Source organism: Choloepus didactylus, chromosome 16 (assembly GCF_015220235.1).
Source record: "Choloepus didactylus isolate mChoDid1 chromosome 16, mChoDid1.pri, whole genome shotgun sequence".
NCBI lineage: Eukaryota > Metazoa > Chordata > Mammalia > Pilosa > Megalonychidae > Choloepus > Choloepus didactylus.
The window spans coordinates 72,407,247-72,432,594 of NC_051322.1; the positions used below are offsets into that span (position 1 = coordinate 72,407,247).

Consider the following 25,348-nt stretch of genomic DNA (forward strand, 5'->3'; position numbering starts at 1 on the left):
GACATACATTTGTTCAAGTTGATGAAAGAATATTTTCATATTTGTACCATTAATCACAGTCAACATCCAGCACAAGTTTAGGCTATTGGAATCTGATTGGGATTGTGATGAATCTGTAAATCAATTTGGGTAGAACTGAACATCTTAACAACATTTAGTCTTCCAATCTATGAACATGGAATGTCCTTCCATTTATTTAGGTCTTCTTTGATTTCTTTTAGCAATATTTTGTAATTTTCTGTGTACAGGTCCTTTACATCCTTGGTTACATTTATTTCTAGATATTTAATTATTTTAGTTGCTATTGGTAAATGGAATTTTTTTCTTATTTCTTCCTCAGATTGCTCATTAGTAGTATATAGGAACACTACTGATTTTTGTATGATCTTGCATTCTGCCACTTTGCTGAACTCATTTACTAGCTCTAGTAACTTCTTTGTAGGTTTTTGGAGACTTTCTATATATAGGATCATGTCATCTATAATTAGAGAAAGTTTTACTCCTTTCTTTCCAATTAGGATGCCTTTTATTCCTTTACTTGCTTAACTGCTCTGGCTAGAACTTCTAGCACAATGTTGAAGAACAGTGATGACAGTGGCCATACTTATCTTGTTCCAGATCTTAGAGGGAAAACTTTCGGTCTTTCACTACTGAGTATGATGTTAGCTATAGTTTTTTCATATACGCCCTACATCATGCTGAGGAAGTTTCTTTCTATTCCTATCTTTCGACATTTTTTAATCAAGAAAGGATGCTGGATTTTGTCAAATGCCTTTTTTCATCAATTGAGATGATCATGTGGTTTTCCCCCTTCAATTTATTAATGTGGTATATTACACTAATTGATTTTCTTGTGTTGAACCATCCTTGCATACCTGGGATAAAACCCACTTGATCACGGTGTGTAATTCCTTTAATGTGCTGTTGGATTCTATTTGCAATATTTTGTTGAGGATTTCTGCATCTATATTAATTAGAGAAATGGGTTTGTAGTTTTCTTTTCTTGTAGTATCTCTATCTGGCTTTGGTATTAGACTGGTGACTGCTTCCACAGAAGAGTTAGGTAGTGTTCCCTCCTCTTCAATTTTTTGGAAGAGTTTAAGCAGGATTGGTATTAATTCTTCTAGGAATGAATGGTAGAATTCATCTGTGAAGCCATGTGGTCATGGCTTTTCTTTGTTGGGAGGTTTTCTGATGAGTGATTCAATCTCTATTTCTAACTGGTCTGTTGAGATCTTCAATTACTTCTTGAGCCAGTGTAGGTTGTTCGCATGTTTCTAGGAATTTTTCCATTTCATCTAGTTTGTCTAATTTGTTGGCATAGTATCCTCTTATGATCCTTTTTATTTCTGTGGGGTCAATAGTAATGTCCCCACGCCTCATTTATAAGTTTATTTATTTGCATCTTCCCTCTTTTTTCTTTGTCAATGTAGCTAAGAGTTTGTCAATTTTATTGATCTTCTTAAAGAACCATCTTTTTGTTTTTGTTAATTCTCTGCTGTTTTCTTATTCTCAAATTCATTTATTTCTGCTCTAGTCTATGTTCTTTTTTTCTTTCTGCTTGCATTGGGATTAGTTTGCTGTTCTTTTCTTGTTCCTCCAGGTTGGCAGTTGGATCTTTGATTTTTAGCTCTTTCTCCTTTTTTAATGTAAGTATTTAGGGCTATACATCTCCCACTCAGCACTGATTTCACTGCATCTCGTAAGTTTTAATATGTTATGTTCTCATTTTCATTCATCTCATGATATTTACTGATTTCCCTTAATTTCTTCTTGGACCTCCTGATTGTTTAAGAGTGTGCTGTTTAACTTCCACATATCTGCGAATTTTCCAGTTCGGCTGTTGCTGATTTCCAGCTTCATTCCATTATGGCCAGTGAAATTGCTTTATAGGATTTATATCTTTCAAAACATATTGAGACTTGTTTTGTGACCCAACATGTGGTCTATCCTGGAGAATGATCCATATGCACTTGAGAAAAATGTCTATCCTATTGTTTTGGATTGCAATGTTCTGTACACGTCTGTTAGGTCTGGTTCATTTACCATATTATTCAAGTTATCTGTTTCCTTATTGATCCTCTGTCTAGATGTTCTATTGATGAGAGAGGTGCCTTGAAGTCTCCAACTATTATTGAAGCGTCATCTATTTCTTCCTTCATTTTTGTCAATATTTGCCTCATGTATTCTGAAGCATGCTGACTTGATGCATAAATATTTTTGATCGTTATTTCTTCTTGGTGGATTACCCATTTTAATAATATATAGTATCCTCCTTTGTCTCTTATAACAGTTTTGCACTTAAAGTGTATTTTGTCCAATATTAGTATAGCTATTCCATCTCTTTTCTGGTTTCTTTTTACGTGGAGTAGCTTTTCCAAACCTCTCACTTTCAACCTATTTGTCATTGAGTCTAAGATGAGTCTCTTGTAAACAGTGTATGGATGCACCATATTATTTATCCATTCTGTCAATTTGTGCCTTTTGATTGGGGAATTTAATTCACTAACATTCAGTGATAGTACTGTTTAGGCAGTACTTATTTCAAGCACTTTATCTTTGGGCTTTCATATGTCATATCTTGTTTTTGTCTCTCTTTTTACTCTTTTAGTTTCCCTTACTGATAATCTTGGTATGGACTGCAATTTCTTGCTGATGTCTAGGCATCTGAGTATCTTGATAAGTTTACTCTAGAGGTCAGTTTTCGCTCTCACCTAGGCTTGTCTTGTTGACTAGATCTGTGCTAAGGCACTTCTTTAACGCTTGTTTCAACTTATTTTAGATCTTTAGAATAGCTTGTGCTTGATCAGAGTTTTTCAGCTCTTATTCATCTGATTCTTGCCGTAGATACATGGTACAATTTTTGAGTTTGCACTATTTGTGCCATTGTTTCATCCTCAGGAGAAAGCTTCCTTTGTTCCTTCTCTGGAATGTTCATCTGTTCAACTTGTTTTTTATTTGCCTCTAATGTTTTTTTTTTTTTTTTTTTTTTTTTTTTTTTTAATGCGCCTTTCCTTGTCTCTAGCTGCTTATGTTGGAGGACAAATTCTGGGAGGAGGGTCACCCCGGAAAGGACTTTGTATATCAGTATTTCCCTGTTAAAAGAGAGCAAGGGGAGACTCCCAAAAAGATGGTGGATTAGGAGAGACAGAGAAAAATTCTCCTCTGTGAAAAACACTAGACAAAGGACAGAAAGTACTCCAAAACAGCAGTTCCAGGGTGCCACCGGCCAGGAAGGGACTTCTACACTACATAATGAGTAAGTAGCTGGAGAAGCCAAGAGATTGCGTTTAGAATGGGTGTGTTCAGCCTAGAACACAGCCAGGAAATGGGCGTTTGGAGCTGGCTAATGAGCACGGAGGGGAGCAGCCTTCCATGCCCCATGCACCCTTCTCAGCAGTTGACTGGGGTGATAACCTTTCATAGCCCCACAGTCAAGAGCTGCTGAGTTGGGTACTGGCCACTGAGCACTGAGCAATCAGATCTCTAAGCCCCATCTCAGCATTTGGCTGGGGAGATAACCCTTCACAGCCCTGCAGATAAGAGCTCTCATGGGGGAACTCAGTATTCAGCAGACTTGTGCAGCTTCCACTCTTCCTCCACAGAATTCTGCAGTGTGCATAGCCTAGAGGAAAGGGTGCCACATGGAAGTGCCAAGAGCCCTTCCGCAACCCCAGGGACTTGAAGGCACACATCAGAAAGGGACTGTGGGGCATTTCAGCTGGAAGGTGAGAAGTGCAGCTCTGACGCCACAGAGTACTCCACCCACAGCCTCAGGAACTGCCAGGAAGACTGGGTCCTGGGGTGGACTCCCTGCCAAACTGCACAGTGCACAACCCCCTCATCAAGAGGGCTGGCAGTCCCCAGTGCAAATGGAAAACTGATGCAATGACTGGATTTCCACCTAGTTTGGACCCCGCTCAGTGCAAAGACGAATTTGGGGGAGAACTGGCTTGAGGGTAGGAGGTAGCTTAAGAGTGCCATCTGCTGGTAAGGCAGGGAAACTGCACTCCAACAAGTTGTAGCTCTGCCAAATTATAGACAAATGCTCAAAGAATTCTGCATATCCTAAAGTAACCCTATCAAGACAAGCAAATGCCAAGAGGCCAAAAACAGCAGAAACTTAGAAAACATCTGAAGAAACCAGAAGATATGGACAACCCAAATATCCAAATTAAAAAGCCAGAGGAGAAACAGAACTTGGAGCAATTAATCAAAGGAGTATACACAAATGCCGAAAACAACTTCAATGTGATGGATAAGGATATAAAGGACATGAAGGAAACCCTAGAAGAGCATGAAGAAGAATTTGAAGGAGCAAATAAAAAAAACAGCAGATCTTATGGAAATAAAAGATACTGTTGATCAAATTAAAAATATTCTTGAGAAACAATAGCAGATTTGAAGAGAGAGTTTGCATTAGTGAACTAAAGGACAGCGTGATGGAATGCAAAAGCACAAATGAAAAAACTGTGAAAGAAACTGAAAAATTTGAAATGGATCTCAGGGAAATGAGGGACAACATGAAGCACACAAATATAAGAATCACTGGTGTTCCAGAAGGTGAAGACAAGAGTAAAGGGCTAGGAAGAGTATTCAAAGACATTGCTGGGGAAAATTTCCCAACCCTTCCACATGACATAAATATGTAAATCAAAGATGGCCAACAAATTCCAAATAGAATAAATCCAAATAAACACGCTCCAAGATATATTCTGATCAGAATCGCAAATGCTGAAGAGAAGGAGCAAGTTCTGGAAGCAGCAAGAGAGAAGCAACTCACCACATACAAAGGAAACAACATAAGACCAAGTACTGACTACTCAGCAGGCACCATGGAGGCGAGAAAGCAGTGGTATGACATCTTTAAAATTCTGAACGAGAAAAACTGCCAGCCCAAATTTCTTTATCCAGCAAAGCTCTCCTTCAAAATTGAGGGACAGATCTAAGATGGTGGCATAGAGAGGAGTGGAAACTAAGTAGTCCCCCTGGAACAACTTAAAAAAAAAACAACCAGAAACAACTAGTAAATAATCCAGAATAACTGCAGGAGGACAGACGTGAACGTCCAATCATCATACACCAACCTGATTTGGGAGGAATGCCCGAGATCCCAGCACAAAATCGGTAAGTAAGAACTGCGGATCCAAATCGGGAGACCCCTCCCCCATAGCCCGAGTTACAAAGCCTCGTGGTGCCAGAGAGAAGCTTTCTCCCAGCGAGCAAATATAGCTCAGCTGAGCTCCAACTGGGGTTTTAATTAGTAAGTGTGAACTGCTCACCACGAGGTGCGAATCCCCAATAAGTAGACAGAGGCTTTGGGTGACAACTAACTTTGGAAAGCCGGAGGGTCTCCTCAGACTAGCTCTGTTCCTTTTTCAACTCAGTAGAGAAAGCCTCGGCCATTTTGAGTTCCCAGTTCTGTGACCCAGACAAGGGTGTGGCACAGGCAGAGAGAGACCACTGAAATGCTAATGACCTCCCCCTAAGGCACCCATCTTCTCTAAAGAGGAAAGGGGTAGGGCCCAGCTTTACTGCCTGCCTTTCATTCAGAACTTACATCAGTCAAGAATTATAGGCTAATCTTTGCATCAGGCAGACAGCTTCCCTGCACGGCCTGGTGGCCCGGGGCTTAGCTTGAGGGATGACATGCACAGCCTTCCCTCAGCAGAGGTCCTGAAAGATCACAGAGCAGAAGAGGCGGGCCCACTTGGAAAACCCAGGGACGCTATGACAATGCCAGTGGTATGTGGGTCAGTGACAGAAAATCTGGGGCAAAACTGAAATGAAGGCATAGACTCTTGTGGCGGCCTTGAATCTCCAGGAACCTGGGGGATTTGAATATTAAAGCTGCCCTTGCTCCCTGGTCACCCGTATAAATGCCCCACATTCAGGGCAGACGGCTCCAGCAACACACCCAAACTGAGTTCTCCAGCTGAACCCCACAAGAATCATTTCCCCACACACCACAGAGACAGAGTTGGGGAGAAATGACTGGAGGCATATAGGTGACTCGCAGACGCCATCTGCTGGTTAGTTAGAGAAAGTGTAAGCCAACAAACTGTGTTTCTGAAAATTTCGATCGTTACCTTTTTTTTTACAACTTGAAAGAACCCTATCAAGCAAAGCAAATGCCAAGAAGCCAAAAACAACAGAAAATCTTAATGCATATGATAAAACCAGACGACATGGAAAATCCAACTCCAAACTCCCAAATCAAAATATCGGAAGAAACACAGTACTTAGCAAAATTAATCAAAGAACTACAATCGAGGAATGAAAATACGGCAAAGGATTTAAAGGACATCAAGAAGACCATGGCCCAGGATATAAGCGACATAAACAAGACCCTAGAAGAGCATAAAGAAGACATTGCAAGAGTAAATAAAAAAATAGAAGGTCTCATGGAAATAAAAGAAACTGCTGGCCAATTTAAAAAGACTCTGGATATTCACAATACAAGATTAGAGGAAGCTGAACAACATTTCAGTGTCCTAGAAGTCCACAGAACAGAAAATGAAAGAACAAAAGAAAGAATGGAGAAAAAAATTGAAAAAATAAAAATGGATCTCAGGGATACAATGGATAAAATAAAACGTCCAAACTTAAGACTCATTGGTGTCCCAGAAGGGGAAGAGAAGGGTAAAGGTCTAGAAAGAGTATTCAGAGAAATTGTTGGGGAAAACTTCCCCAACCTTCTACACAATATAAATACATAAAGCATAAATGCCCAGCAAACTCCAAATAGAATAAATCCAAATAAACCTACTCCAAGATGTATTCTGATCAGACTCTCAAATACTGAAGAGAAGGAGCAATTTCTGAAAACAGCAAAGGAAAGCAATTCACCACATACAAAGGAAACAACATAACACTAAGTAGTGACTACTCAGCAGCCACCATGGAGGTGAGAGGCAGTGGCATGACATATTTAAAATTCTGAGAGAGAAAAATTTCCAACCAAGAATACTTTATCCAGCAAAACTCTCCTTCAAATTTGAGGGAGAGCTTAAATTTTTCACAGACAAATGCTGAGAGACTTTGCCAATAAAAGACCTGCCCTACTTCAGATTCTAAAGGGAGCCCTACCAACAAAGAAACAAAGAAAGGAGAAAGAGAGATAGAGAATTTTAACAGACATATATAGTACCTTACATCCCAAAGCACCAGGACACTCATTTTTCTCTAGTGATCACAGATCTTTCTCCAGAAGGGACCATAAGCTGGGTCATAAAACAAGCCTCAAGAAATTAAAAAAAAAAAATTGAATATACTCAAAGCACATTTCCAACTACAATGGAATACAAATAGAAGTCAATAATTTTTGAACTGTAACTCCACTATTTACTTCCTACATGATATAAATTACACGAACTCTAATGACAAATCAGTGGTTTTGAACTCAATGTAAAACATGTAATTTTTGACAAGAACTATATAAAGGTGGGGGAATGGAGGAGTATAGGAACATAGTTTATGTGTCCTATTGAAGTGAAGGTGGTATCAAAAAAAAACAAGATTGATGTGGATTTAAGAGGTTAACTTTAACCCCCACAGCAAACACAAAGAAATTATCAGAGAATATAACTATGGAGATGAAATGTAGAGTTTGGGTTAAGAGAAATGGGGGAAAGGGCAATGGAGAGTTAAGAAATGAGTGTGGAGTTGCTGTTCGAGGTGAAGGGAAATTTCTAGTAATGGATGGTGGGAAAGAGCATTACAACATTCTAAATGTGATTAATCCCACTAATGGAAGGCTAGGGAGGGGGTGGAATGGGAAGATTTAGGTGGTATATATGTTTCCACAACTGAAAAAAAAAAAAATCTAAATAGATGACGACTGAATGCCAAGGATGAACTTGGATGGGACTGGAGGATAGAGGACAGGTGGCTCAAAGGGACACAGTTGAGACATAAGGTAAAGGAAATATAGAATGTAAGCTTTGTATCATTGTTCAATCTCTTGTACTTAGTAGCTGCGCTTAATGGGACTGCATAAAAGAATGTTCTTGTTCACGGGAAGTGTATACGTGAATTATAGTGTTTGTTCAAGGATGTGTGCAGCTAACTCTCATATGTTCAGAAGACAGAGCAATAGGTGATGGATGACAGATAGGGAGGGAAAGTAATAGCGATGTGACAGTATGTTAAAGTTGGTGGATTCAGCTATTGGGGGAGGGGGGTCAGGGTATGATGGAATTCTTTGTATGGGGTTAATATTGTTTTTGCAACTGTTCCTAAAACTTTGAATTTATTTCAAAATAAAAAAAAATTTTAAAAATGAATAAATGAAAAAAATAAAATAAAAAAAAATTGAGGGAAAGCTTAAAATTTTTACAGAAAAACAAATGCTGACAGAATTTGTTAACAAGAGACCCGCCCTGCAAGAAATACTAAAGGACGCTCTACCAGCTGAGAAAAAAAGACAGAAGAGAGAGCCTGGGGAAGGGCACCGAACTGAAGAGTATCAGTAAAGGCAACTTAAAGGAAATAGAGAGAGGGAAAAAACAGATCTGATAACTAAACTCGACAGGATAAGATGGCTGATTCAAGAATGGCCTTCACTTAATAACATTGAATGTGAATGAAATAAACTCCACAATTAAAAGTTATGATTGGCAGAATGGATTTAATAATATGAACCATCAATATGCTGTTTTCAAGACACTCATCTTAGACCCAGTAACACAAAGAAATTGAAAGTGAAAGGATAGAAAAAATATTCCATGCAAGCTACAGCCAAAAGCAAGCAGGGGTAGCAATACAAATTTCAGATAAGATAGACTTCAAATGCAAGGATATCATAAGAGACAAAGAACAACACTATATACTAACAAAAGGGACAATTCACCAAGAAGAAATAACAAACATAAATGCCTATGTACCCAATCAAGGTGCTCCAAAGTATGAGACAAACATTGGCAAAACTGAAGGAAGCAATAGATGTTTCCACAATAATCATGGTACACTTCCATACACCACTCTCCCCTATAGACAGAACAAGCCAGAGGACCAATAAGGAAATTGAGAACCTAAATGATGTGATAATGAATTAGACATAATAGACATAGATAGAGAGTTATACACCAAATTACTAGGATATACATTCTTCTCCAGTGCTCATGGAGCATTCTCCAGGATGGAGGATATGCTGGGGCATAAAACAAGCCTCGATAAATTAAAAAATATGGAAATTATTCAATGCACATTATCTGACCATAATGGAATGCAACTAGAAGTCAATAACCATCAAAGATCCAGAACATTCACAAATATGCAGAGATTAAACAACACACTCCTAACATTCAGTGGATCAAAGAAGAAATTCCAAGATAAATTGCTAAATATCTAGAGACAAATGAAAACAAGAATGCAACATATCAAAACGTATGAGATGCAGTGAAGGTGGTGGTGAGGGGGAAATTTATAGTTCTAAATGCCTACATTAAAAAGGAAAAAGGTTAAAATCAAAGAACTAACATAACAACTGAAGAAGCTAGAGAACAGAGAATGATCAGCACACTTATCTAGAACAAGTAGGAGAAAAGAAATTACAAGGATTAAAGCAGAAATAAATGATATACAGAAAAAAAAGCAACAGAGAGAATAAATAAAATTAAAAGTTGGTTCTTTGAGAAGATCAACAAGATTGACCAACCCTTAGCTAGACAAGTTCATAGAGAGAGAAGACCCAAATAAACAAAATCATAAATGAGAGGGGGGACATTACTGTGGATCCCAAAGAAATTTTAATAATCCGTAAGAGGATACTATGAACAATTGTACACCAACAAACTTGACAATTTAGAGGAAATGGATAATTTCTTGGAAACACATGAACAACCCGAGACTGACCCGAGAAGAAACAGAAGACCTGAACAAACCAATCACAAGTAAAGTGATCCAGTCACTCACCAAAAAGCTTCCTACGAATAAAAGCCCAGAGCCAGATGGCTTCACAGGGGAATTTTACCAAAATTTCCAAAAAGAACTGACACAACTGTTGCTCAAATTCTTTCAAAAAATTTGAAGAAAATGGAACACTACCTAATGCATTTTATGAAGCCAACATCTCTCTAATATCAATACCAGATAAAGATGCTACAAGAAAGGAAAACTACAGGCCAATCTTCCTCATGAATATAGATACAAAAATTCTCAACAAAATACTTGCAAATCAAATCCAAAGACACATGAAAAAATCATACACTACAACCAAGTGGGGTTTATCCCAGGCATGCAAGGGTGGCTCAACATAAGAAAAATCAATCAGTGTAATACAACACATTAAGAAATCAAAAGGGAAAAAATCAAATGATCATCTCAATAGATGGTAAAAAAGCCTTCAACATAATTCAGCATCCTTTTTTGATAAAAACACTTCAAAAAGTAGTAATTGAAGGAAACTTCCTCAATATGATAAAGGACATATATGAAAAACCCTCAGTTGGCATAGGACTCAATGGTGAGAGACTGCAAGCCTTCCGCCTAAGACTGGGAATGAGACAAGGATGCCTGCTGTCACCACTCTTATTCAGCATTGTGCTAGAAGTTCTAGGCAGAGCAATCTGGCAAGACAAAGATATAAAAGGCATCTCAACTGGAAAGGAAGAAGTAAAACTGTCATTATTTGCAATTATGACTGTATATTTGAAAAATCCTGAGAAACTGACAACACAACTACCTGAACTAATAAATTCAGCAAAGCGGTGGGATACAAGATTAACGTGCAAGTCAGTCATGTTCTTATATGCTAGAAATGACCTAACTGGAGACACTCAAGAAAAGGATTCCATTATCAACAGCAACTAAAAAAATCAACTACTTAGGAATAAACTTAACCAAGGATGTAAAAGACCTCTACACAGAAACTTACATAACTTTACTAAAAGAAATAAAAGGGGATCTAAAGAGATGAAAAGATAATCCATGTTCATGGACAGGAAGGCTAAACATCTTTAAGATGTCAATCCTACCCAAACTGATCTATAGATTCAATGCAATTCCAATCAAAATTCCAACATCCTACTTTGCAGACTTGGAAAAGCTAGTTATCAAATTTATTTGGAAGAGGAAGTGGCCCCAAATTGCTAAAAGCATTCTAAAAAAGAAAAACGAAGTGGGAGAATTTACACTTCCTAACTTTGATGCCTACTATAACATGGTATTGTCAAAACAGCATGGTAGCAGCACAAAGATAGACATACTGATCAATGGAATTGAATTGAGAATTTGGAAATAGACTTCCAGATCTATGGTTGACTGAGTTTTGATAAAGTCCCCAAATCAACTGAACTGGGACAGAAAAGTCTCTTCAACAAATGGGGCTGGGAGAACTGGAAATCCGTATCCAAAAGAATGAAAGAGGACCCCAACCTCACACCCTATACAAAAATTGACTCAAAGTGGATCAAAGACCTCAAATTAAGAGACAGTACCATAAAACTCCTAGAAGATAACGTAGGGAAACATCTTCAAAGACCCAGTATTAGGAGGCAGCTTCTTAAACCTTACACCCAAAGTGCAAGCAACGAAAGAAAAAATAGATAAATGGAAATTCCTCAAAATCAAAAAGCTTCTGTACCGGGGGAGAACCTAAGATGGCGGCTAGGTGAGATAGGGCAAAAAAAACCTTCCATGAAAAATACTAGATAAAAACCAGAAGGTGACCCAGAATACTGGTTTCAGCAATGCACCAGCTGGACAAGGTCTGCTAGAACGACAGGGGCCGTACACTTGGTGAAAATGGGAGTCTGCATTCTCAAACAAGTGAGTAAGCTGGCTGAAAGACCTGCGGCCATGCTACAGTGTGGGGAAGCCGGGGGTTGGCGTTTGGAGACAGACTGGTTCTTTTTAAAAAAAAAACAAAAAGGAAAAACCCAGGAGCAGCTGCAGTTGTGATGGTGGGAACCACGCAGTGAAGCACAGCAGGAGCAGGCTGAGCCAACCTCTCAGTGTCTGGTGTGGAGGATAGCCTACTGCAGATTCCCTCAGCACCAGGGGAGCGGAGGGGAGAGCCAAAAGGAGAAAGAAACCCCGCTGCTTGCAGCTGGCTCCCCAGCGGGCTGGAGACACTCCTGCCTGGGGGCTGTGCCCACAGCCCAAGGCCGTGCCAGTTGTACTGGAGCTGGGAAGGAGGAACTGTGCGAAAAGGTGGGGGGGTTGAGACGCCCCATTTAGCCATCTTTGCATCAGGCTGAGATTGCCCCTGCATGGCCCGACAGCCCAGGGCTTCCCTTGAGGAACGGCGCGCACCTGTGATGTAGCACAGCCTTCCCTAAGCAGAGGTTCTAGAAGATCAGAGCTGAGAAGGGGGGCCCGCTCGGAAAACCCAGGGACGCTACGTCAATGCCAGTGGTTTGTGGGTCAGCGACAGAGAAAATCTGGGACAAAACTGAAATGAAGGCTTAGTCTCTTGCAACAGCCTTGAATCTCCGGGAACACCTGGGAGGTTTGAATATTAAAGCTGCCCTGCCTCCCTAACCACCCAGACACACGCCCCACATTCAGGGAGGACAGCTCCAACAACACACCCAAATTGAGTCCACCAACTGAACCCCACAAGAATCATTTCCCCACACACCACAAAGACAAATTGAGAACTGACTTGAGGGGAATAGGTGACTCACAGACGCCATCTGCTGGTTAGTTAGAGAAAGTGTATGCCACCAACTTGTATTTCTGAAAAATGAGATTGCTATTTTTTTTTACAACTTGAAAGAACCCTATCAATCAAAGCAAATGCCAAGAGGCCAAAAACAACAGAAAATCTTAACGCATACGATAAAACCAGATGATACGGAGAACTCAATCCCAAACACCCAAATCAAAATATCAGAAGAGATACAGTACTTGGTACAATTAATCAAAGAACTACAATCAAGGAACAAAAACATGGAAAAGGATATAAAGGACATGAAGAAGAGCATGGCACAGGATATAAGGGACATAAAGAAGACCCTAAAGAGCATAAAGAAGAAATTGCAAGAGTAAATAAAAAATAGAAGATCTTATGGAAATAAAAGAAACTGTTGGCCAAATTAAAAAGACTCTGGATACCCATAATACAAGATTGGAGGAAGTTGAACAATGACTCAGTGTCCTAGAAGTCCATAGAACAGAAAATGAAAGAACAAAAGAAAGAATGGAGAAAAAACTCGAAAAACTCGAAATGGATCTCAGGGATACAACAGATACAATAAAACGTACAAATTTAAGACTCATTGGTGTCCCAGAAGAGGAAGAGAAGGGTAAAGGTCTTGAGAGAGTATTCAAAGAAATTGTTGGGGAAAACTTCCCAAATCTTCTACACAATATAAATACACAAAGCATAAATGCCCAGAGAACTCCAATTAGAATAAATCCAAATAAACCCACTCCAAGACATATTCTGATCAGACTCTCAAATGCTGAAGAGAAGGAGCAAGTTCTGAAAGCAGCAAGAGAAAAGCAATTCACCACATACAAAGGAAACAACATAACACTAAGTAGTGACTACTCAGCAGCCACCATGGAGGTGAGAGGCAGTGGCATGACATATTTAAAATTCTGAGAGAGAAAAATTTCCAACCAAGAATACTTTATCCAGCAAAACTCTCCTTCAAATTTGAGGGAGAGCTTAAATTTTTCACAGACAAACAAATGCTGAGAGAGTTTGCCAATAAAAGACCTGCCCTACTTCAGATACTAAAGGGAGCCCCACCGACACAAAAACAAAGGAGAAAGAGATATAGAGAATTTTAACAGACATGTATAGAACCTTACATCCTAAATCACCAGGACACTCATTTTTCTGTAATGATCACGGATCTTTCTCCAGAATGGACCATATGCTGGGACATAAAACAAGCCTCAATAAATTAAAAAAAAAAAATTGAATATATTCAAAGCACATTCTCTGACCACAATGGAATACAAGTAGAAGTCAATAATTTTTGCATTGTAACTCCACTATTTACTTCCTACATGATATAAAATACATGAACTCTAATGACCAATCAGTGGTTTTGAACTCGATGTAAAATATGTAAGTTTTGACAAGAACTATATAAAGGTGGGGGAATGGAGGAGTATAGGAACATAGTTTATGTGTCCTATTGAAGTGAAGATGGTATCAAAGAAAAACAAGATTGTTATGGATTTAAGAGGTTAATTTAAGCCCCACGGTAAACACAAAGAAATTATCAGAGAATATGACCATAGACATGAAAATTACAGCATGGGTTAAGAGAAATGCGGGAAGGGGCAATGTGGAGTTAAGAAATGAGTGTAGGGTTGCTGTTTGAGGTGAAGGGAAATTTCTAGTAATGGATGGTGGGAAGGAGATAGCATTACAATGTTCTAAATGTGATTAATCCCACTAATGGAATGCTAGGGAGGGGGTGGAATGGGAAGATTTAGGCTGTATATATGTTTTCACAATTGAGGGGGAAAAAAAAAAAGACAGTCTAAATAGATGACAACTGAATGCCAAGGATGACCCTGGATGGGATCTGAGGATGGAGGACAGGAGGCTCAAAGGGACACAGTTGAGACATAAGTTAAAAAAAAAAAGAAGGAAATATAGAATGCAAGCTTTGTGTCAATGTTGAATCTCTTGTACTTCTTAGCTGAGTTTAATGGGCTTGCATAAAAGAATGTTCTTGTTCATGGGAATTGCATATGTTAATTATAGTGTTTGTTCAAGGATGTGTGCAGCTAGCTCTCATACGTTCAGAAGACAGAGCAATAGATGATGGATGATAGATAGGGAGGGAGGGAAGGAAAGAAATAGCGGTGTGACAGCATGTTAAAGTTGGTGGATTGGGGTATCGGGGGAGGGCGGTCAGGGTATGCTGGAGTTCTGTGTATGGGGTTTGTATTGTTTTTGCAACTGTTCCTATAACTTTGAATTTATTTCAAAAAAAAAAAAAAAAAAAGCACCTTCTGTACCTCAAAGGAATTTGTGAATAAGTTGAGGACGTAGCCAAGGCAATGGGAGAAAGATTTGGAAACCATGTATCGATAAGAGACTAATATCTTGCATATATAAAGAAATCCTGCAACTCAATGACATTAATACAAACAGCCCAATTATAAAATGGGCAAAAAAATATGAAGACATTTCTCCAAATAGGAAACACATATGGCTAAAAAACACATGGAAAAAAAGTTCATATTCATTTTTGATTATTAGGTATTAGGTATTAGGAAAATGCAAATCAAGACCACAATGAGATATCATCTCATACCAGTAAGAATGGCTGCCATTAAACAAACAGGAAACTACAAATGCTGGAGAAAATGTGGAGAAACTGGAACTCTTATTCATTGCTGGTGGGACTGTATAATGGTACAGCCACTGTAGAAGACAGTTTGGCAGTTCAGAAAACTACATATCGAGTTACCCTATTATCCGGCAATTTCATTTCCCAGTATATACCCAGAAGATCTGAAAGCAGTGACATGAACAGACATTTGCAAACTGATATTCAGAGTGGCATTGTTCACAACTGCCAAAGAGATGGAAACAATTCAAGTATCCTTCAACAGATGAGTAGATAAACAAAATGTGGTATATACATATAATGGAATACTACACAGCAGTAAGAAGGAACAAGGTCTTGAAACATATGACAACATGGATGAAGCTTGAAGAAATAATGCTGAGTGAAATAAGCCAGACACAAAAGGAGAGATGTTGCATGTTACCTGTAATGTGAACTCCGTGTAAAATATAAAATAAGTATCTTATAATGTAGGATATAGGGGACCTAGAGATAGACAGAAGCTAGTGGAGGGGGAATGATAATCTATTATGTACAGATATGATAATGAGGGTGAACTTAATGGTATGGGAATGAACAGATGTGATTATGATTCATTAATGGGATTAGTGTCAGTGATGCACTGAAGGTGAACATATTCATAAATTGTAGTTCAAAGGCATGTAACGCACAGAGTAGCACTACAAACATAAATACGTGTGTGCCGGTTTGTATATACATTGTGTTCTCCAGAAAAGGCCATGTTCTTTGATGCAATCTTGTGTGGGCAGATGTATTAGTGTTGATAATGGAACCTACTGATACAGTGTTTCCATGGAGATGTGACTCAGTCAACTGTGGGCAAGACCTCTGATTGGATAATTTCGACGGAGGTGTTACCCCACCCATTAAGGGTGGGTCTGAATTAAATCACTGGAGCCATATAAAAAGCTGACAGACAGAAGGAACTTGGAGCAGCTGTGAGTGACATTTTGGAGAGCAACTGAGAGAGCAACTGCAATTAAGGGACACATTTTGAAGATGGCCATTGAAAGCTGATATTTTGGAGAAAGCCATTTTGAAACAAAACCTGGGAGCAAGCAGATGCTAGCCACATGCCTTCCCATCTAACAGAGGTTTTCCGGATGCCAACGGCCATCCTTCAGTGAAGGTACCCTACTGTCGATGCCTTACCTTGGACACTTTATGGCCTTAAGACTGTAACTTTGTAACCAAATAATCCCCCTTTATAAAAGCCAATCCATTTCTGGTATTTTGCAAAATGGCAGCATTAGCAAACCAGAACAGCATGACATATTTAAAAGGTATGACACTGGTACAAAGAGTTAACAACAGAGTGGTGTTTGGAAAAACTACCCATTACATATTATAGACTAAATAGGAATATCTTACCAGTACTACACTAATACTGGGGATGAATAATTAGCAGCTGGTAAGAGCTCCGGGATGCTTTATGTTACGATAATTGTTTAAAGTTGAGAGTGATGATGACTGTACAATAAGTGAGATAATGTGAGGAAATGATCGTTTGTTTTGGGACAGAATATATATTATGTGAAATTAGGAACCCACTACTTAATAAATCAGGCCTTTGAGCCTTCGACTTGAGGCTTGCTCTTGTGCAAGTTAAGGTTGCAAATGAGAGGCTGAATCTTCCTATAATTATGCCTAAGAGGCACCTCCAGAGAACCTCATCTGTTGCTCAGATGTGGCCTTTCTCTCTATAAGCCCAACTTGGCCAATAAGTTCATTAATTTATTGTGGGTCATGACTTCCAGAGGAATGAATCTCCCTGGCGATGTGGGACACAACTCCCAGGAATGAGCCTGGCCCTGGCAGTGAGGGCTTGAAAATGCTTACTTGACCAAAAGGGGAAAAAGAAAGGTAACAAAATAAGGTTACAGTGGCCAAGAGATCTCAAATAGAGTTGAGAGGCTATCCTGGAGTTTCTTTTATGCAAGCTACAGACAGATACCCCAAATGGCCATAGTATGCCATAGTATGGCCATAGTATGCCCTAACATGTCCTAACCAACAGTAGTCCCCAAATACCTAGGTCCCTATAAAAGATTCACTCACTAAGTTTTGCCTCTCAGAAACTTAAATCCACTAGTGTGTTCCTATGCCAGACAAGTCCTAAAACCCAGAGGCAACAGCCTCTTTAAGAACAACAATCAGAGGCAGCCCCCTTCCCTATACTGTCGACACCTCATTTTCAATATGAACAAGTTAGGTGGTCACTGCCTAGACACACCTAAAGATGGAGAAAAAGATTAAACAAGAGGAAGGGATAGCAACAGAACATGAGATTTAACAAAGGATTACAAATACTGAAACTTTACATATACATATACACACACACACACACACACACACACACACACACACACACACACATATATTAGATGCTAAGGTATCAGCATAGCTAGAAAGTATTAGCATAGCTGGAAGGAAATAACTGAAATGGTGGAACTGTAACCTATAACAGTCTTTAAAATTTGCTCTACGGCTAATCATTGAATTGCGCTTTGAAAGTTTTCACCTTTCTGTATATACCCTATATTTCACAATAAGGAAAGAGGTGAAACTATAGAAATGTAATCCACAGCAATTTTTGAAATTACCTATATAACTGCCTGTTGAGCTGTATATTGAAAGTTAATACCTTTTTGTATATATGTTATATTTTACAATAATGGAAATATCTGAAACTGTGGACCTGTAACCCATAACATTCTTTGAAATTTGCTCTCTAAGTACTTGTTAAATTGTACTTTCAAGTTATCACTGTTACGTACATATGTTAGAGGTCACAATTTTAGAAATGCATTTACAAAAAAAAAAGAGGCCAGAGACCCACAAAGGGGGCACAGATTTTTCCAAAGTGCCCTTGGGAGGAGACCCAAGAGAATGTTGGACGTCTCTTTGACAGCTCCTTGAATCTGTGATCGCCTGGCCTGCCCAGCAGATGATGCTCTTCAGCCAACTGTTTCCCGCAGTTCTAAGGTGCTGCTGTGCCTGAAGTCCCCACCAACTCCACCCCTGTCAGGAGTGTGGATGAGACAGAGGATGACAGATTTTGGCAAGGGTTGGGTGAAACTGTTGCTCAGATCCCAGACCCTGGGATCTGAATTCTCTTATGAAAAGCGATGATCAGTGCTTGGCTGTGCCCCTGTCACCCTTCTTGGGGAAGAGCCACTCTTCAGCTCTGTTCCCTGCAGCCTTGGGAAGGCACTATGACTTTAAATTTCTCCACTTTCTTCCTTAACGTGGGTGGGGTTGCAACAGAGGCTGCCAGCTGCTTTCTGTCCTGGGCTGGTTGAAACTGTAGCTGCCCTCAGAGCAAGACCCAGAGTTCTGTATTCACTCATCAAAAGCCATGACTGGTGCTTGGCTGTGCCCCTTCCCCCATTTGGGGAAGAAGCCTTCTAATTCCAGCCAGAAATTGGCTCCCAAGGCAGTCTGCCACAAGAGTGGTTGATGGGCACCAGCCTCCACAATGTGGAGAGCTCTCCTCGAGATTTTCACTGCAGAGTATCAGTCTCTTCCTCCCGCTCTTCCCTGGATGCTGTACAGAGTTCTTCTGGTCTTTGAGACCCTGAACAGTTGTTTCTGACAGTTCCTGGCTATTTACAAGCTGCCCTGGAGGATGAACTGAGTCTTGACACTCCCTACTCTGCCATCTTACCTGGAAACTCCTCTCAAGATTGCATGATTTTCAAATGTGTAAAGTATTCTGAGATCTTTATTGAAACATAAAATCAACACACAGTATCTTATTATTAGTGTGATATCCAAAACTCTAGAGAAAAATTTAAAACCACTAAGATATATTATATGAGCTAACATGTAAGAAAGTTTTCTATAATTTCAAATGGAAATCCATTTGACCCTGTAAGAGTTATTACTAAAACCTTAGTGTTGCCTGATTATTTAAGTAGCATAAAATTTGAAATTAATGGCACAGAATGTTCTTAAATGTCAGGATTTTCACATATTTTACAGCTTGCCTTATCAAGACTCACTATTAAATGAACTTTCATGGGTAAATTTAAAGAATGGTTAGAGCTCTCAAAGACCTCATCTTTATTCCCATGAAAGTTCTCATATTTACTAGAAATATTTTAGCCTAATTGTTTCCAGTAGTCAGAAATCCCTTCAAAACTGACCTGTACCTTTCAACCAGAAGCAAATCCTTGAAGTTCTGGGAAGACTTAGAAATAATGTATAAATTATTTAGGTTCAATCCAACCAACATTTCTAGAGTGTTTCCTATGTGCCACATATGCGTCAATAGTCACTAATACAAAGATGACGTAAAACAGCATTTATTTCAAGAAGTACCTAGTCCAGAGGAGGAGATAGGATTATAAAGTCGCAAGCAAATAACAACTGGTATGGCATGAGAAGCACAAAACAGAAGACGGTATAAGATCTAGAGGTTTGGAGGGAATAAAATTTTGTTAGGGGTGGAGAGAGGTCATGAATACTTCACAAAGGAGGTAAAATGTGAGCAGAGTTTTGATTGACAAATAGTTCATCCAAGTAGATGAGGGGAGAAGAGAAGTTCAGGCAGAAAGAATAGAATGTGCAAAGATCACACAGGCATATAAGCTCATGATGTATTCAGAAACTGTATGCAATTTTGACTGCACAATGTAAAATGCAAGCCAGGTGGTATGGGAAGATAAAAGTAGAAAGGTAGGCGGGTGAGACCCATGAGGGGCCTTGCAAACCATACAATGACATTTTAATTTCACTCCATAGGTGGTGCAGTGTCCTATCAATCAGGGAAGCACATGGTTATGTCAAATTGCTAAGGTTTGGGGTGCCCAATTAGGACAATGAGCCAAACTGAAAGGTACAACCAAGCCTTTAGTCACTTACTGCTACAGCATAGGCAAAAGGCAAAAAGGTGGCACTGGCTCCCCAATGTTCCATTTTCCACACGAAACCGCACCAGACAAGGGTCAGATGGATACAGTGCCAACAGGGGGAATTGTCTGACTGCTGAGGAGCCCCAAACAAAAGTGTCCTGACTCTTCATGTTCTGGTTGTGGGGCCTGGAGGAGGGAAGGGTGAGATTAGAGTGGAGAAAAGTACCCCCAAATAAGGAGGCCTCCAAATGCAGGCTCCTGGGCTCAGGGTGCAGGTGTGCCTATGACCCCGGTTGGCCCGGGGTGTTGGGGCCCTTGACTACAGCTCCCTTTAGAGAAGGCAGTCACTGGCTGTGCACCAAGGGTGGTGTGGGGCGGGCAGTGTCCCCGGGAGGACTGCCAGGCTGAGCCTTCTCATTGGCCAGGGTCAGGCCTTAAGGATCCCACACAGGATACTGGCCTGGAGACAGACTCCTTAGTTTAGAGCTGTGAGCTACAAAAGTCCTTCATCAACAATGTGGGAGATGAACTGGATGGAGGGGATGTACAATGGCTGGGGAGACAGGCTAGGAGACTACTGTAACCATCCAGGTGAGAGACGCAGATACCAACTCCTGGGAAAGTGACTGAACTTGAAGTCCAGATAGGAAAGGAAGTGAATACAGGAAGGGTTGATAAACTGGAAGAAAAATGGAGCAGTCAAGGGAAATGGAAGGCTTGTTCTGGTAGTAGTGAGGGAAAGTACACAAAAGGCAAGAATCATAGGAAGTAGGGAACGAGATCCCATGATTTCAGAGTTGAAACAACTGCAGGTTGTTACAAGGACAAAGGTAGGGCTGGATAAGCAGAGTGCTGAAGGGAAGTGAAAATCAACCATACAAAGCTACCGTTTCATCTTGTCAATGAAATTGCTCAAGATGAGGGCATGTGTCAAGATGATGACAGTGACAAGGAATTCATGATAAAACTAGATGGCATGAGCTCTAAAGGAGAAAGGGTTTTTGTACAAGCATGAAGAGGAATTGGGAGTATTTGCTAAAAGAGAGAATATTACCAACCCCACCCCAGTCCAGAAATTGTGGAGGAGAGAGCAGCTTCCCACAAGAGGGAAGCAAGAAAAAGTTTTCCTTGGGGGAAAGCGTGTTCTGAGAAGAGGCATTTAAAGATGAAACATAGCTTCAAGCTGGAGGGCTTTCTTCCTGGGAAGAACAGGACCAGTGCATCTCACCCTGCCCCACTTGCCTATTTTTGAAGTGGGGGGGGGGTCCCTTTTTCCACCCAGTTTCCACATGTGGAATGGAGGATCTACCATTGGTGTGATATGCTGAAAATGATGGGGCCCCAGTGTCTCCTGCCACAGTTCTTGAGGCAGTGGTTCCACGCCAGGAGAGGCAAGCTGAGAGGACCTCAGATGGCTGCCCACCCCTCCTCTCCACAAAGCACTCCTGGAGCAGGAGTATCACGCAGAGAGAGGCTTGCCATTATCCCCACTCCTCAGCTCTAGAGCCCTGGCTCAGACATTTTGCCTAGGGGGGGTGGGGGTGGGTGCAGAAGTAGGCCTTAAGAACAAATAGGTCCTAATTTCTTCCCAAAGGAACTGAATTCATATGCAAGAGTTCAAACCTAACAGCTCTCAATAACAATGGACGCAAAAAGACATGGAGGAACCTCAAATGCACATTGCCAAGCGAGAGAAGCCAGTCTGAGAAGGCTACATACTGCATGAGGCCAACTATATGACTTCCTGGAAAAGGCAAAACTATAGTGATTGCCAAGGGGCAGCAGGATACACAGACAATTTTAGGGCCCTGAAACTATTCTGAACAATACTGTAATGGTGGATACATGGCATGATGCCTTTGTCAAAGCCCAGAGAACTGTACAGCACAATGAGTGGACTTTAGTGAATAATAATCAATATTGGCTCATCAATTACAACAAATGCACCACAATAAGACAGGATGTTAATAAAAAGAGAAGCAGTGGCAGTGTTACCAGACCAAGGCGGTGGATTCTTTGCCTGATGTGCTCAAATGATCAATTCCTGAGACACCAGGGTTTCAAAAAAAGACTTTATTGCTGGGCGTGAAGCAGGAGAGCAGATGGCCTATCAGCCCAAAAATCTGTCTCCCTGAACTGCAGTAATTCTGATACTTTTATGGATAATGAGCACAATGGCTCCAGATGATGTAATTAGAGGTGATCTAATTATTGAGCATGTGCAGATTGATTACATGTTTCATCACAGACTGTATGTAAGAAAATGGTGGCCCTATTAATATGATAATGGGCATGATTTTTAGTATTATAAAGAGGTATAACACACTTAATAGGTTAAAGTCTAAGCTACTGCACATGTCAGGCAGGTCCATTTTGGTTAGATCCAGCTTCAGTTATCAAGATAACTTTGGACTTGAAGTGGGTTAGTTCTGGGCTGACCTAAGGCCCTTCAATAGTAAACATCAGGGGCTATCTTTAGTAATCACAAGACTCCAAAGTCAAAAAACTGGATAAAATGGGTACAAATGAGGTTCAGTCACAAGGTGTTTATAGTCACAAGAGCACAAGATAAAGGCCATACAATCATTATCAGAGATCAAGGCTGGGTTACAGTTCCAAGATTTCAGGTTTGTCTACTACAATATACCAGAAAGCAAAAAGGAGTATCTATATAATAATTCAGTAACCATAATCATCCCTTAAATCCTAACTTCTCAGTTACAGCAGCGGGGATGGGGATATATGGGAACTCTCTGTACTTCCTGCACAATTTTCCTGTAAACCCAAAAATGCTCAAAAAAATGAGGTGTATTTAAAAAAACAACACTTAAAACAACAGGAGAAGTTGTGGTGAAAGGCAATTGGGAAGAAACTCATGGGTCTAATGAAGATACTGCTTAGACTGTAGGTGGGCTAGCTTTCAGGAGAGAATGGGGACAAAAAAAAAAAAGACAGCTAGGGGGAGCTCTCTGGTGTCAGAACAAATATCAAACAGTGACCAGGAGTTGAAAAATAAGAAACAAAAAATCCACTAGAGGGCCTCAACAACAAATTTGAACTGGCAGAAAATAGAATTAGGGAAAATAGAGCATAGTTACTAGGAGAAATGGAAAAAGTTGAGAGGGAAAGTAATAGAGCAAGGAAATAGAGTAGAAGGAGAAGAGAAAACAGACCAGAACTGGTGCACAAAGTGACCTAAATTTGGGATGATGTAAGAGGGCAGCAAGGGAGAGAGGTATGGCTGGGTTCCCTGACCTCAAGGTTTCCAACCTTGGCATAAACCCACTTAGGGCCCTGACTGGCTGAGGTCAGGTTAGTAATGGTTTCTAAGAATGTCTGTGTTGGAAGGACTTTAAGTGCTCATGTAATTTTCTCTACTAATCCCAGAGGACTGTATTTACACCCTTTAAATAATGCTTCTTTCTCTGGGGAAGGCAATTACAATCTTAAGTTGAGGAAGGCAATTTCAACCTTAAAAGGTAACCTTTCTACTATTTCATAAACATTAGGCAGTGAAGTGTTTGCGGATGTTTACTCTAAAGCTTTTAATTGGATCCTACTTCCCCTGGTTCCACTCAAGAGGAAAAGCTAGTCTACAATATATTTATAATTATTCTTCAAATAACATATAGTTCTTCCTTTTCCACCCTATTGAAGACTTTCCTTTTGGGTCCAATTTTAACACAGGCATAGTCTTCACTGGCAACGAGGTCAATGTGGAGGAGGTGCAGGCTGTCATGGAAGCTTACGAGAACAACCCTGCCAAGTGGGGCAATGTACGCTATATTCAACCAATACAAGTGATATTTGAAATCTTGTGGATCAAGGAAATGGAAAATTTAATCTGATGATTCTATGTTGGGGTGAAGGACATGACATCAGTATCCACAATCACACAGACTCCCACTGCTTTCTGAAGATGCTGCAGGGAAATCTAAAGGAGAAACTATTTGCCTGGCCTGATAAAAAATCCAATGAGATGATCAAGAAGTCTGAAAGAATCTTGAGGGAAAACCAGTGTGCCTATATCAACGATTCCACTGGCTTACATCGGGTAGAGAATATCCGCCATATGGAACCTGCTGTGAGCCTTCAGTTGTACAGTCCACCTTTTGATACATGCCAAAGAACAGGACATAAAAACAAAGTCACCATGACATTCCATGGCAAATTTGGAATCAGGACACCATGTACAAAATTCACGTTCACTGGAGAACAACTAAGGAGCACCAAACCTCTGAAGCTTTATTTTAAGAGCTGCTGAATGTTTTGCTATGGGGAGGAAGGCCTCCCACCATTTGCTGTCCAGTAACACACTTACTAAAGCCAATACTTAGATCTTCTCTAGGGCATTTGTTAATTGTAAGGCATTAAGTGAGCAAATAGTGTTCTGAGCTACTGCAGAAAAAAAGTCCCATTAAAGAAAAAGTCTTTGTGATTTTAAAGGCCAAATGAAATGCTCTCCTGGTTCTGTCCTCTAATGCCCTTGGAACCATACTGGGAATGTCAGTAAGGGTTTTTATAGCTTTTGGATTCTCTTTGATATCTGAACTGTAATTAGCAGTAAGTAAAACAAGAAACTACAGATATCAAATGTCTGCCTTGCTACCTGGAGGACTAAATGTACATGTCTTTAATATACTTTGTATATTCTTGATATTTGAAGGGAATTTTTTTAAATCTGTGGATTTTATTTTTTTCAATCTTATTTTACAAATTCCTTTTCTATGAATAATAGGTTACTGTGGATAGAGAATCTTAAGGCACTTTGCTATTAGGTAATGAAATGCAGGGCAAGAGATTTAGAAAGTAAGTATACCCAAACCTACAACAAACCAAAATATAAACTCATGTCTGATGTTTCAGTAGTCACAAAGACTTTTGTACTGCTACCAAAATTGCCAAATAATTTAAATAAAATTGAATTTGAACAAACAAAAAACAAAAACCAAAAACCCACATAGGCATAGCTTTTCATTGGTCTATCTTAAAAACACAGCCTTTAAGCGCTGGCCAGAACAGAAGGAGGAGGATTAAAGCTCTTGTTAATACATATAAAATGAACTTAAGGGTGGTCTGGCCAAGACATCTGGCACTTGCTTACTGCCAGGGCTATTTAGTATTATTTGGGAGCTAGGTTAGTGTTTTCTTTTCCCCCTTACACATTCTACATGCATCCCTTCCAAAACCATGTATCATAGTAAG

The 25,348-nt window shown here is 39.9% G+C and overlaps 1 protein-coding gene and 1 pseudogene across 3 annotated transcripts in view; one reads left to right on the forward strand and one right to left on the reverse strand.

The window, feature by feature from the left end:
• Positions 1–24,407, forward strand: part of LOC119511865 — a 28,937-nt pseudogene extending 4,530 nt beyond the window's left edge.
• Positions 1–25,348, reverse strand: part of SPIRE1 (spire type actin nucleation factor 1) — a 286,381-nt gene that overhangs the window by 101,175 nt on the left and 159,858 nt on the right. The window lies entirely within an intron of this gene.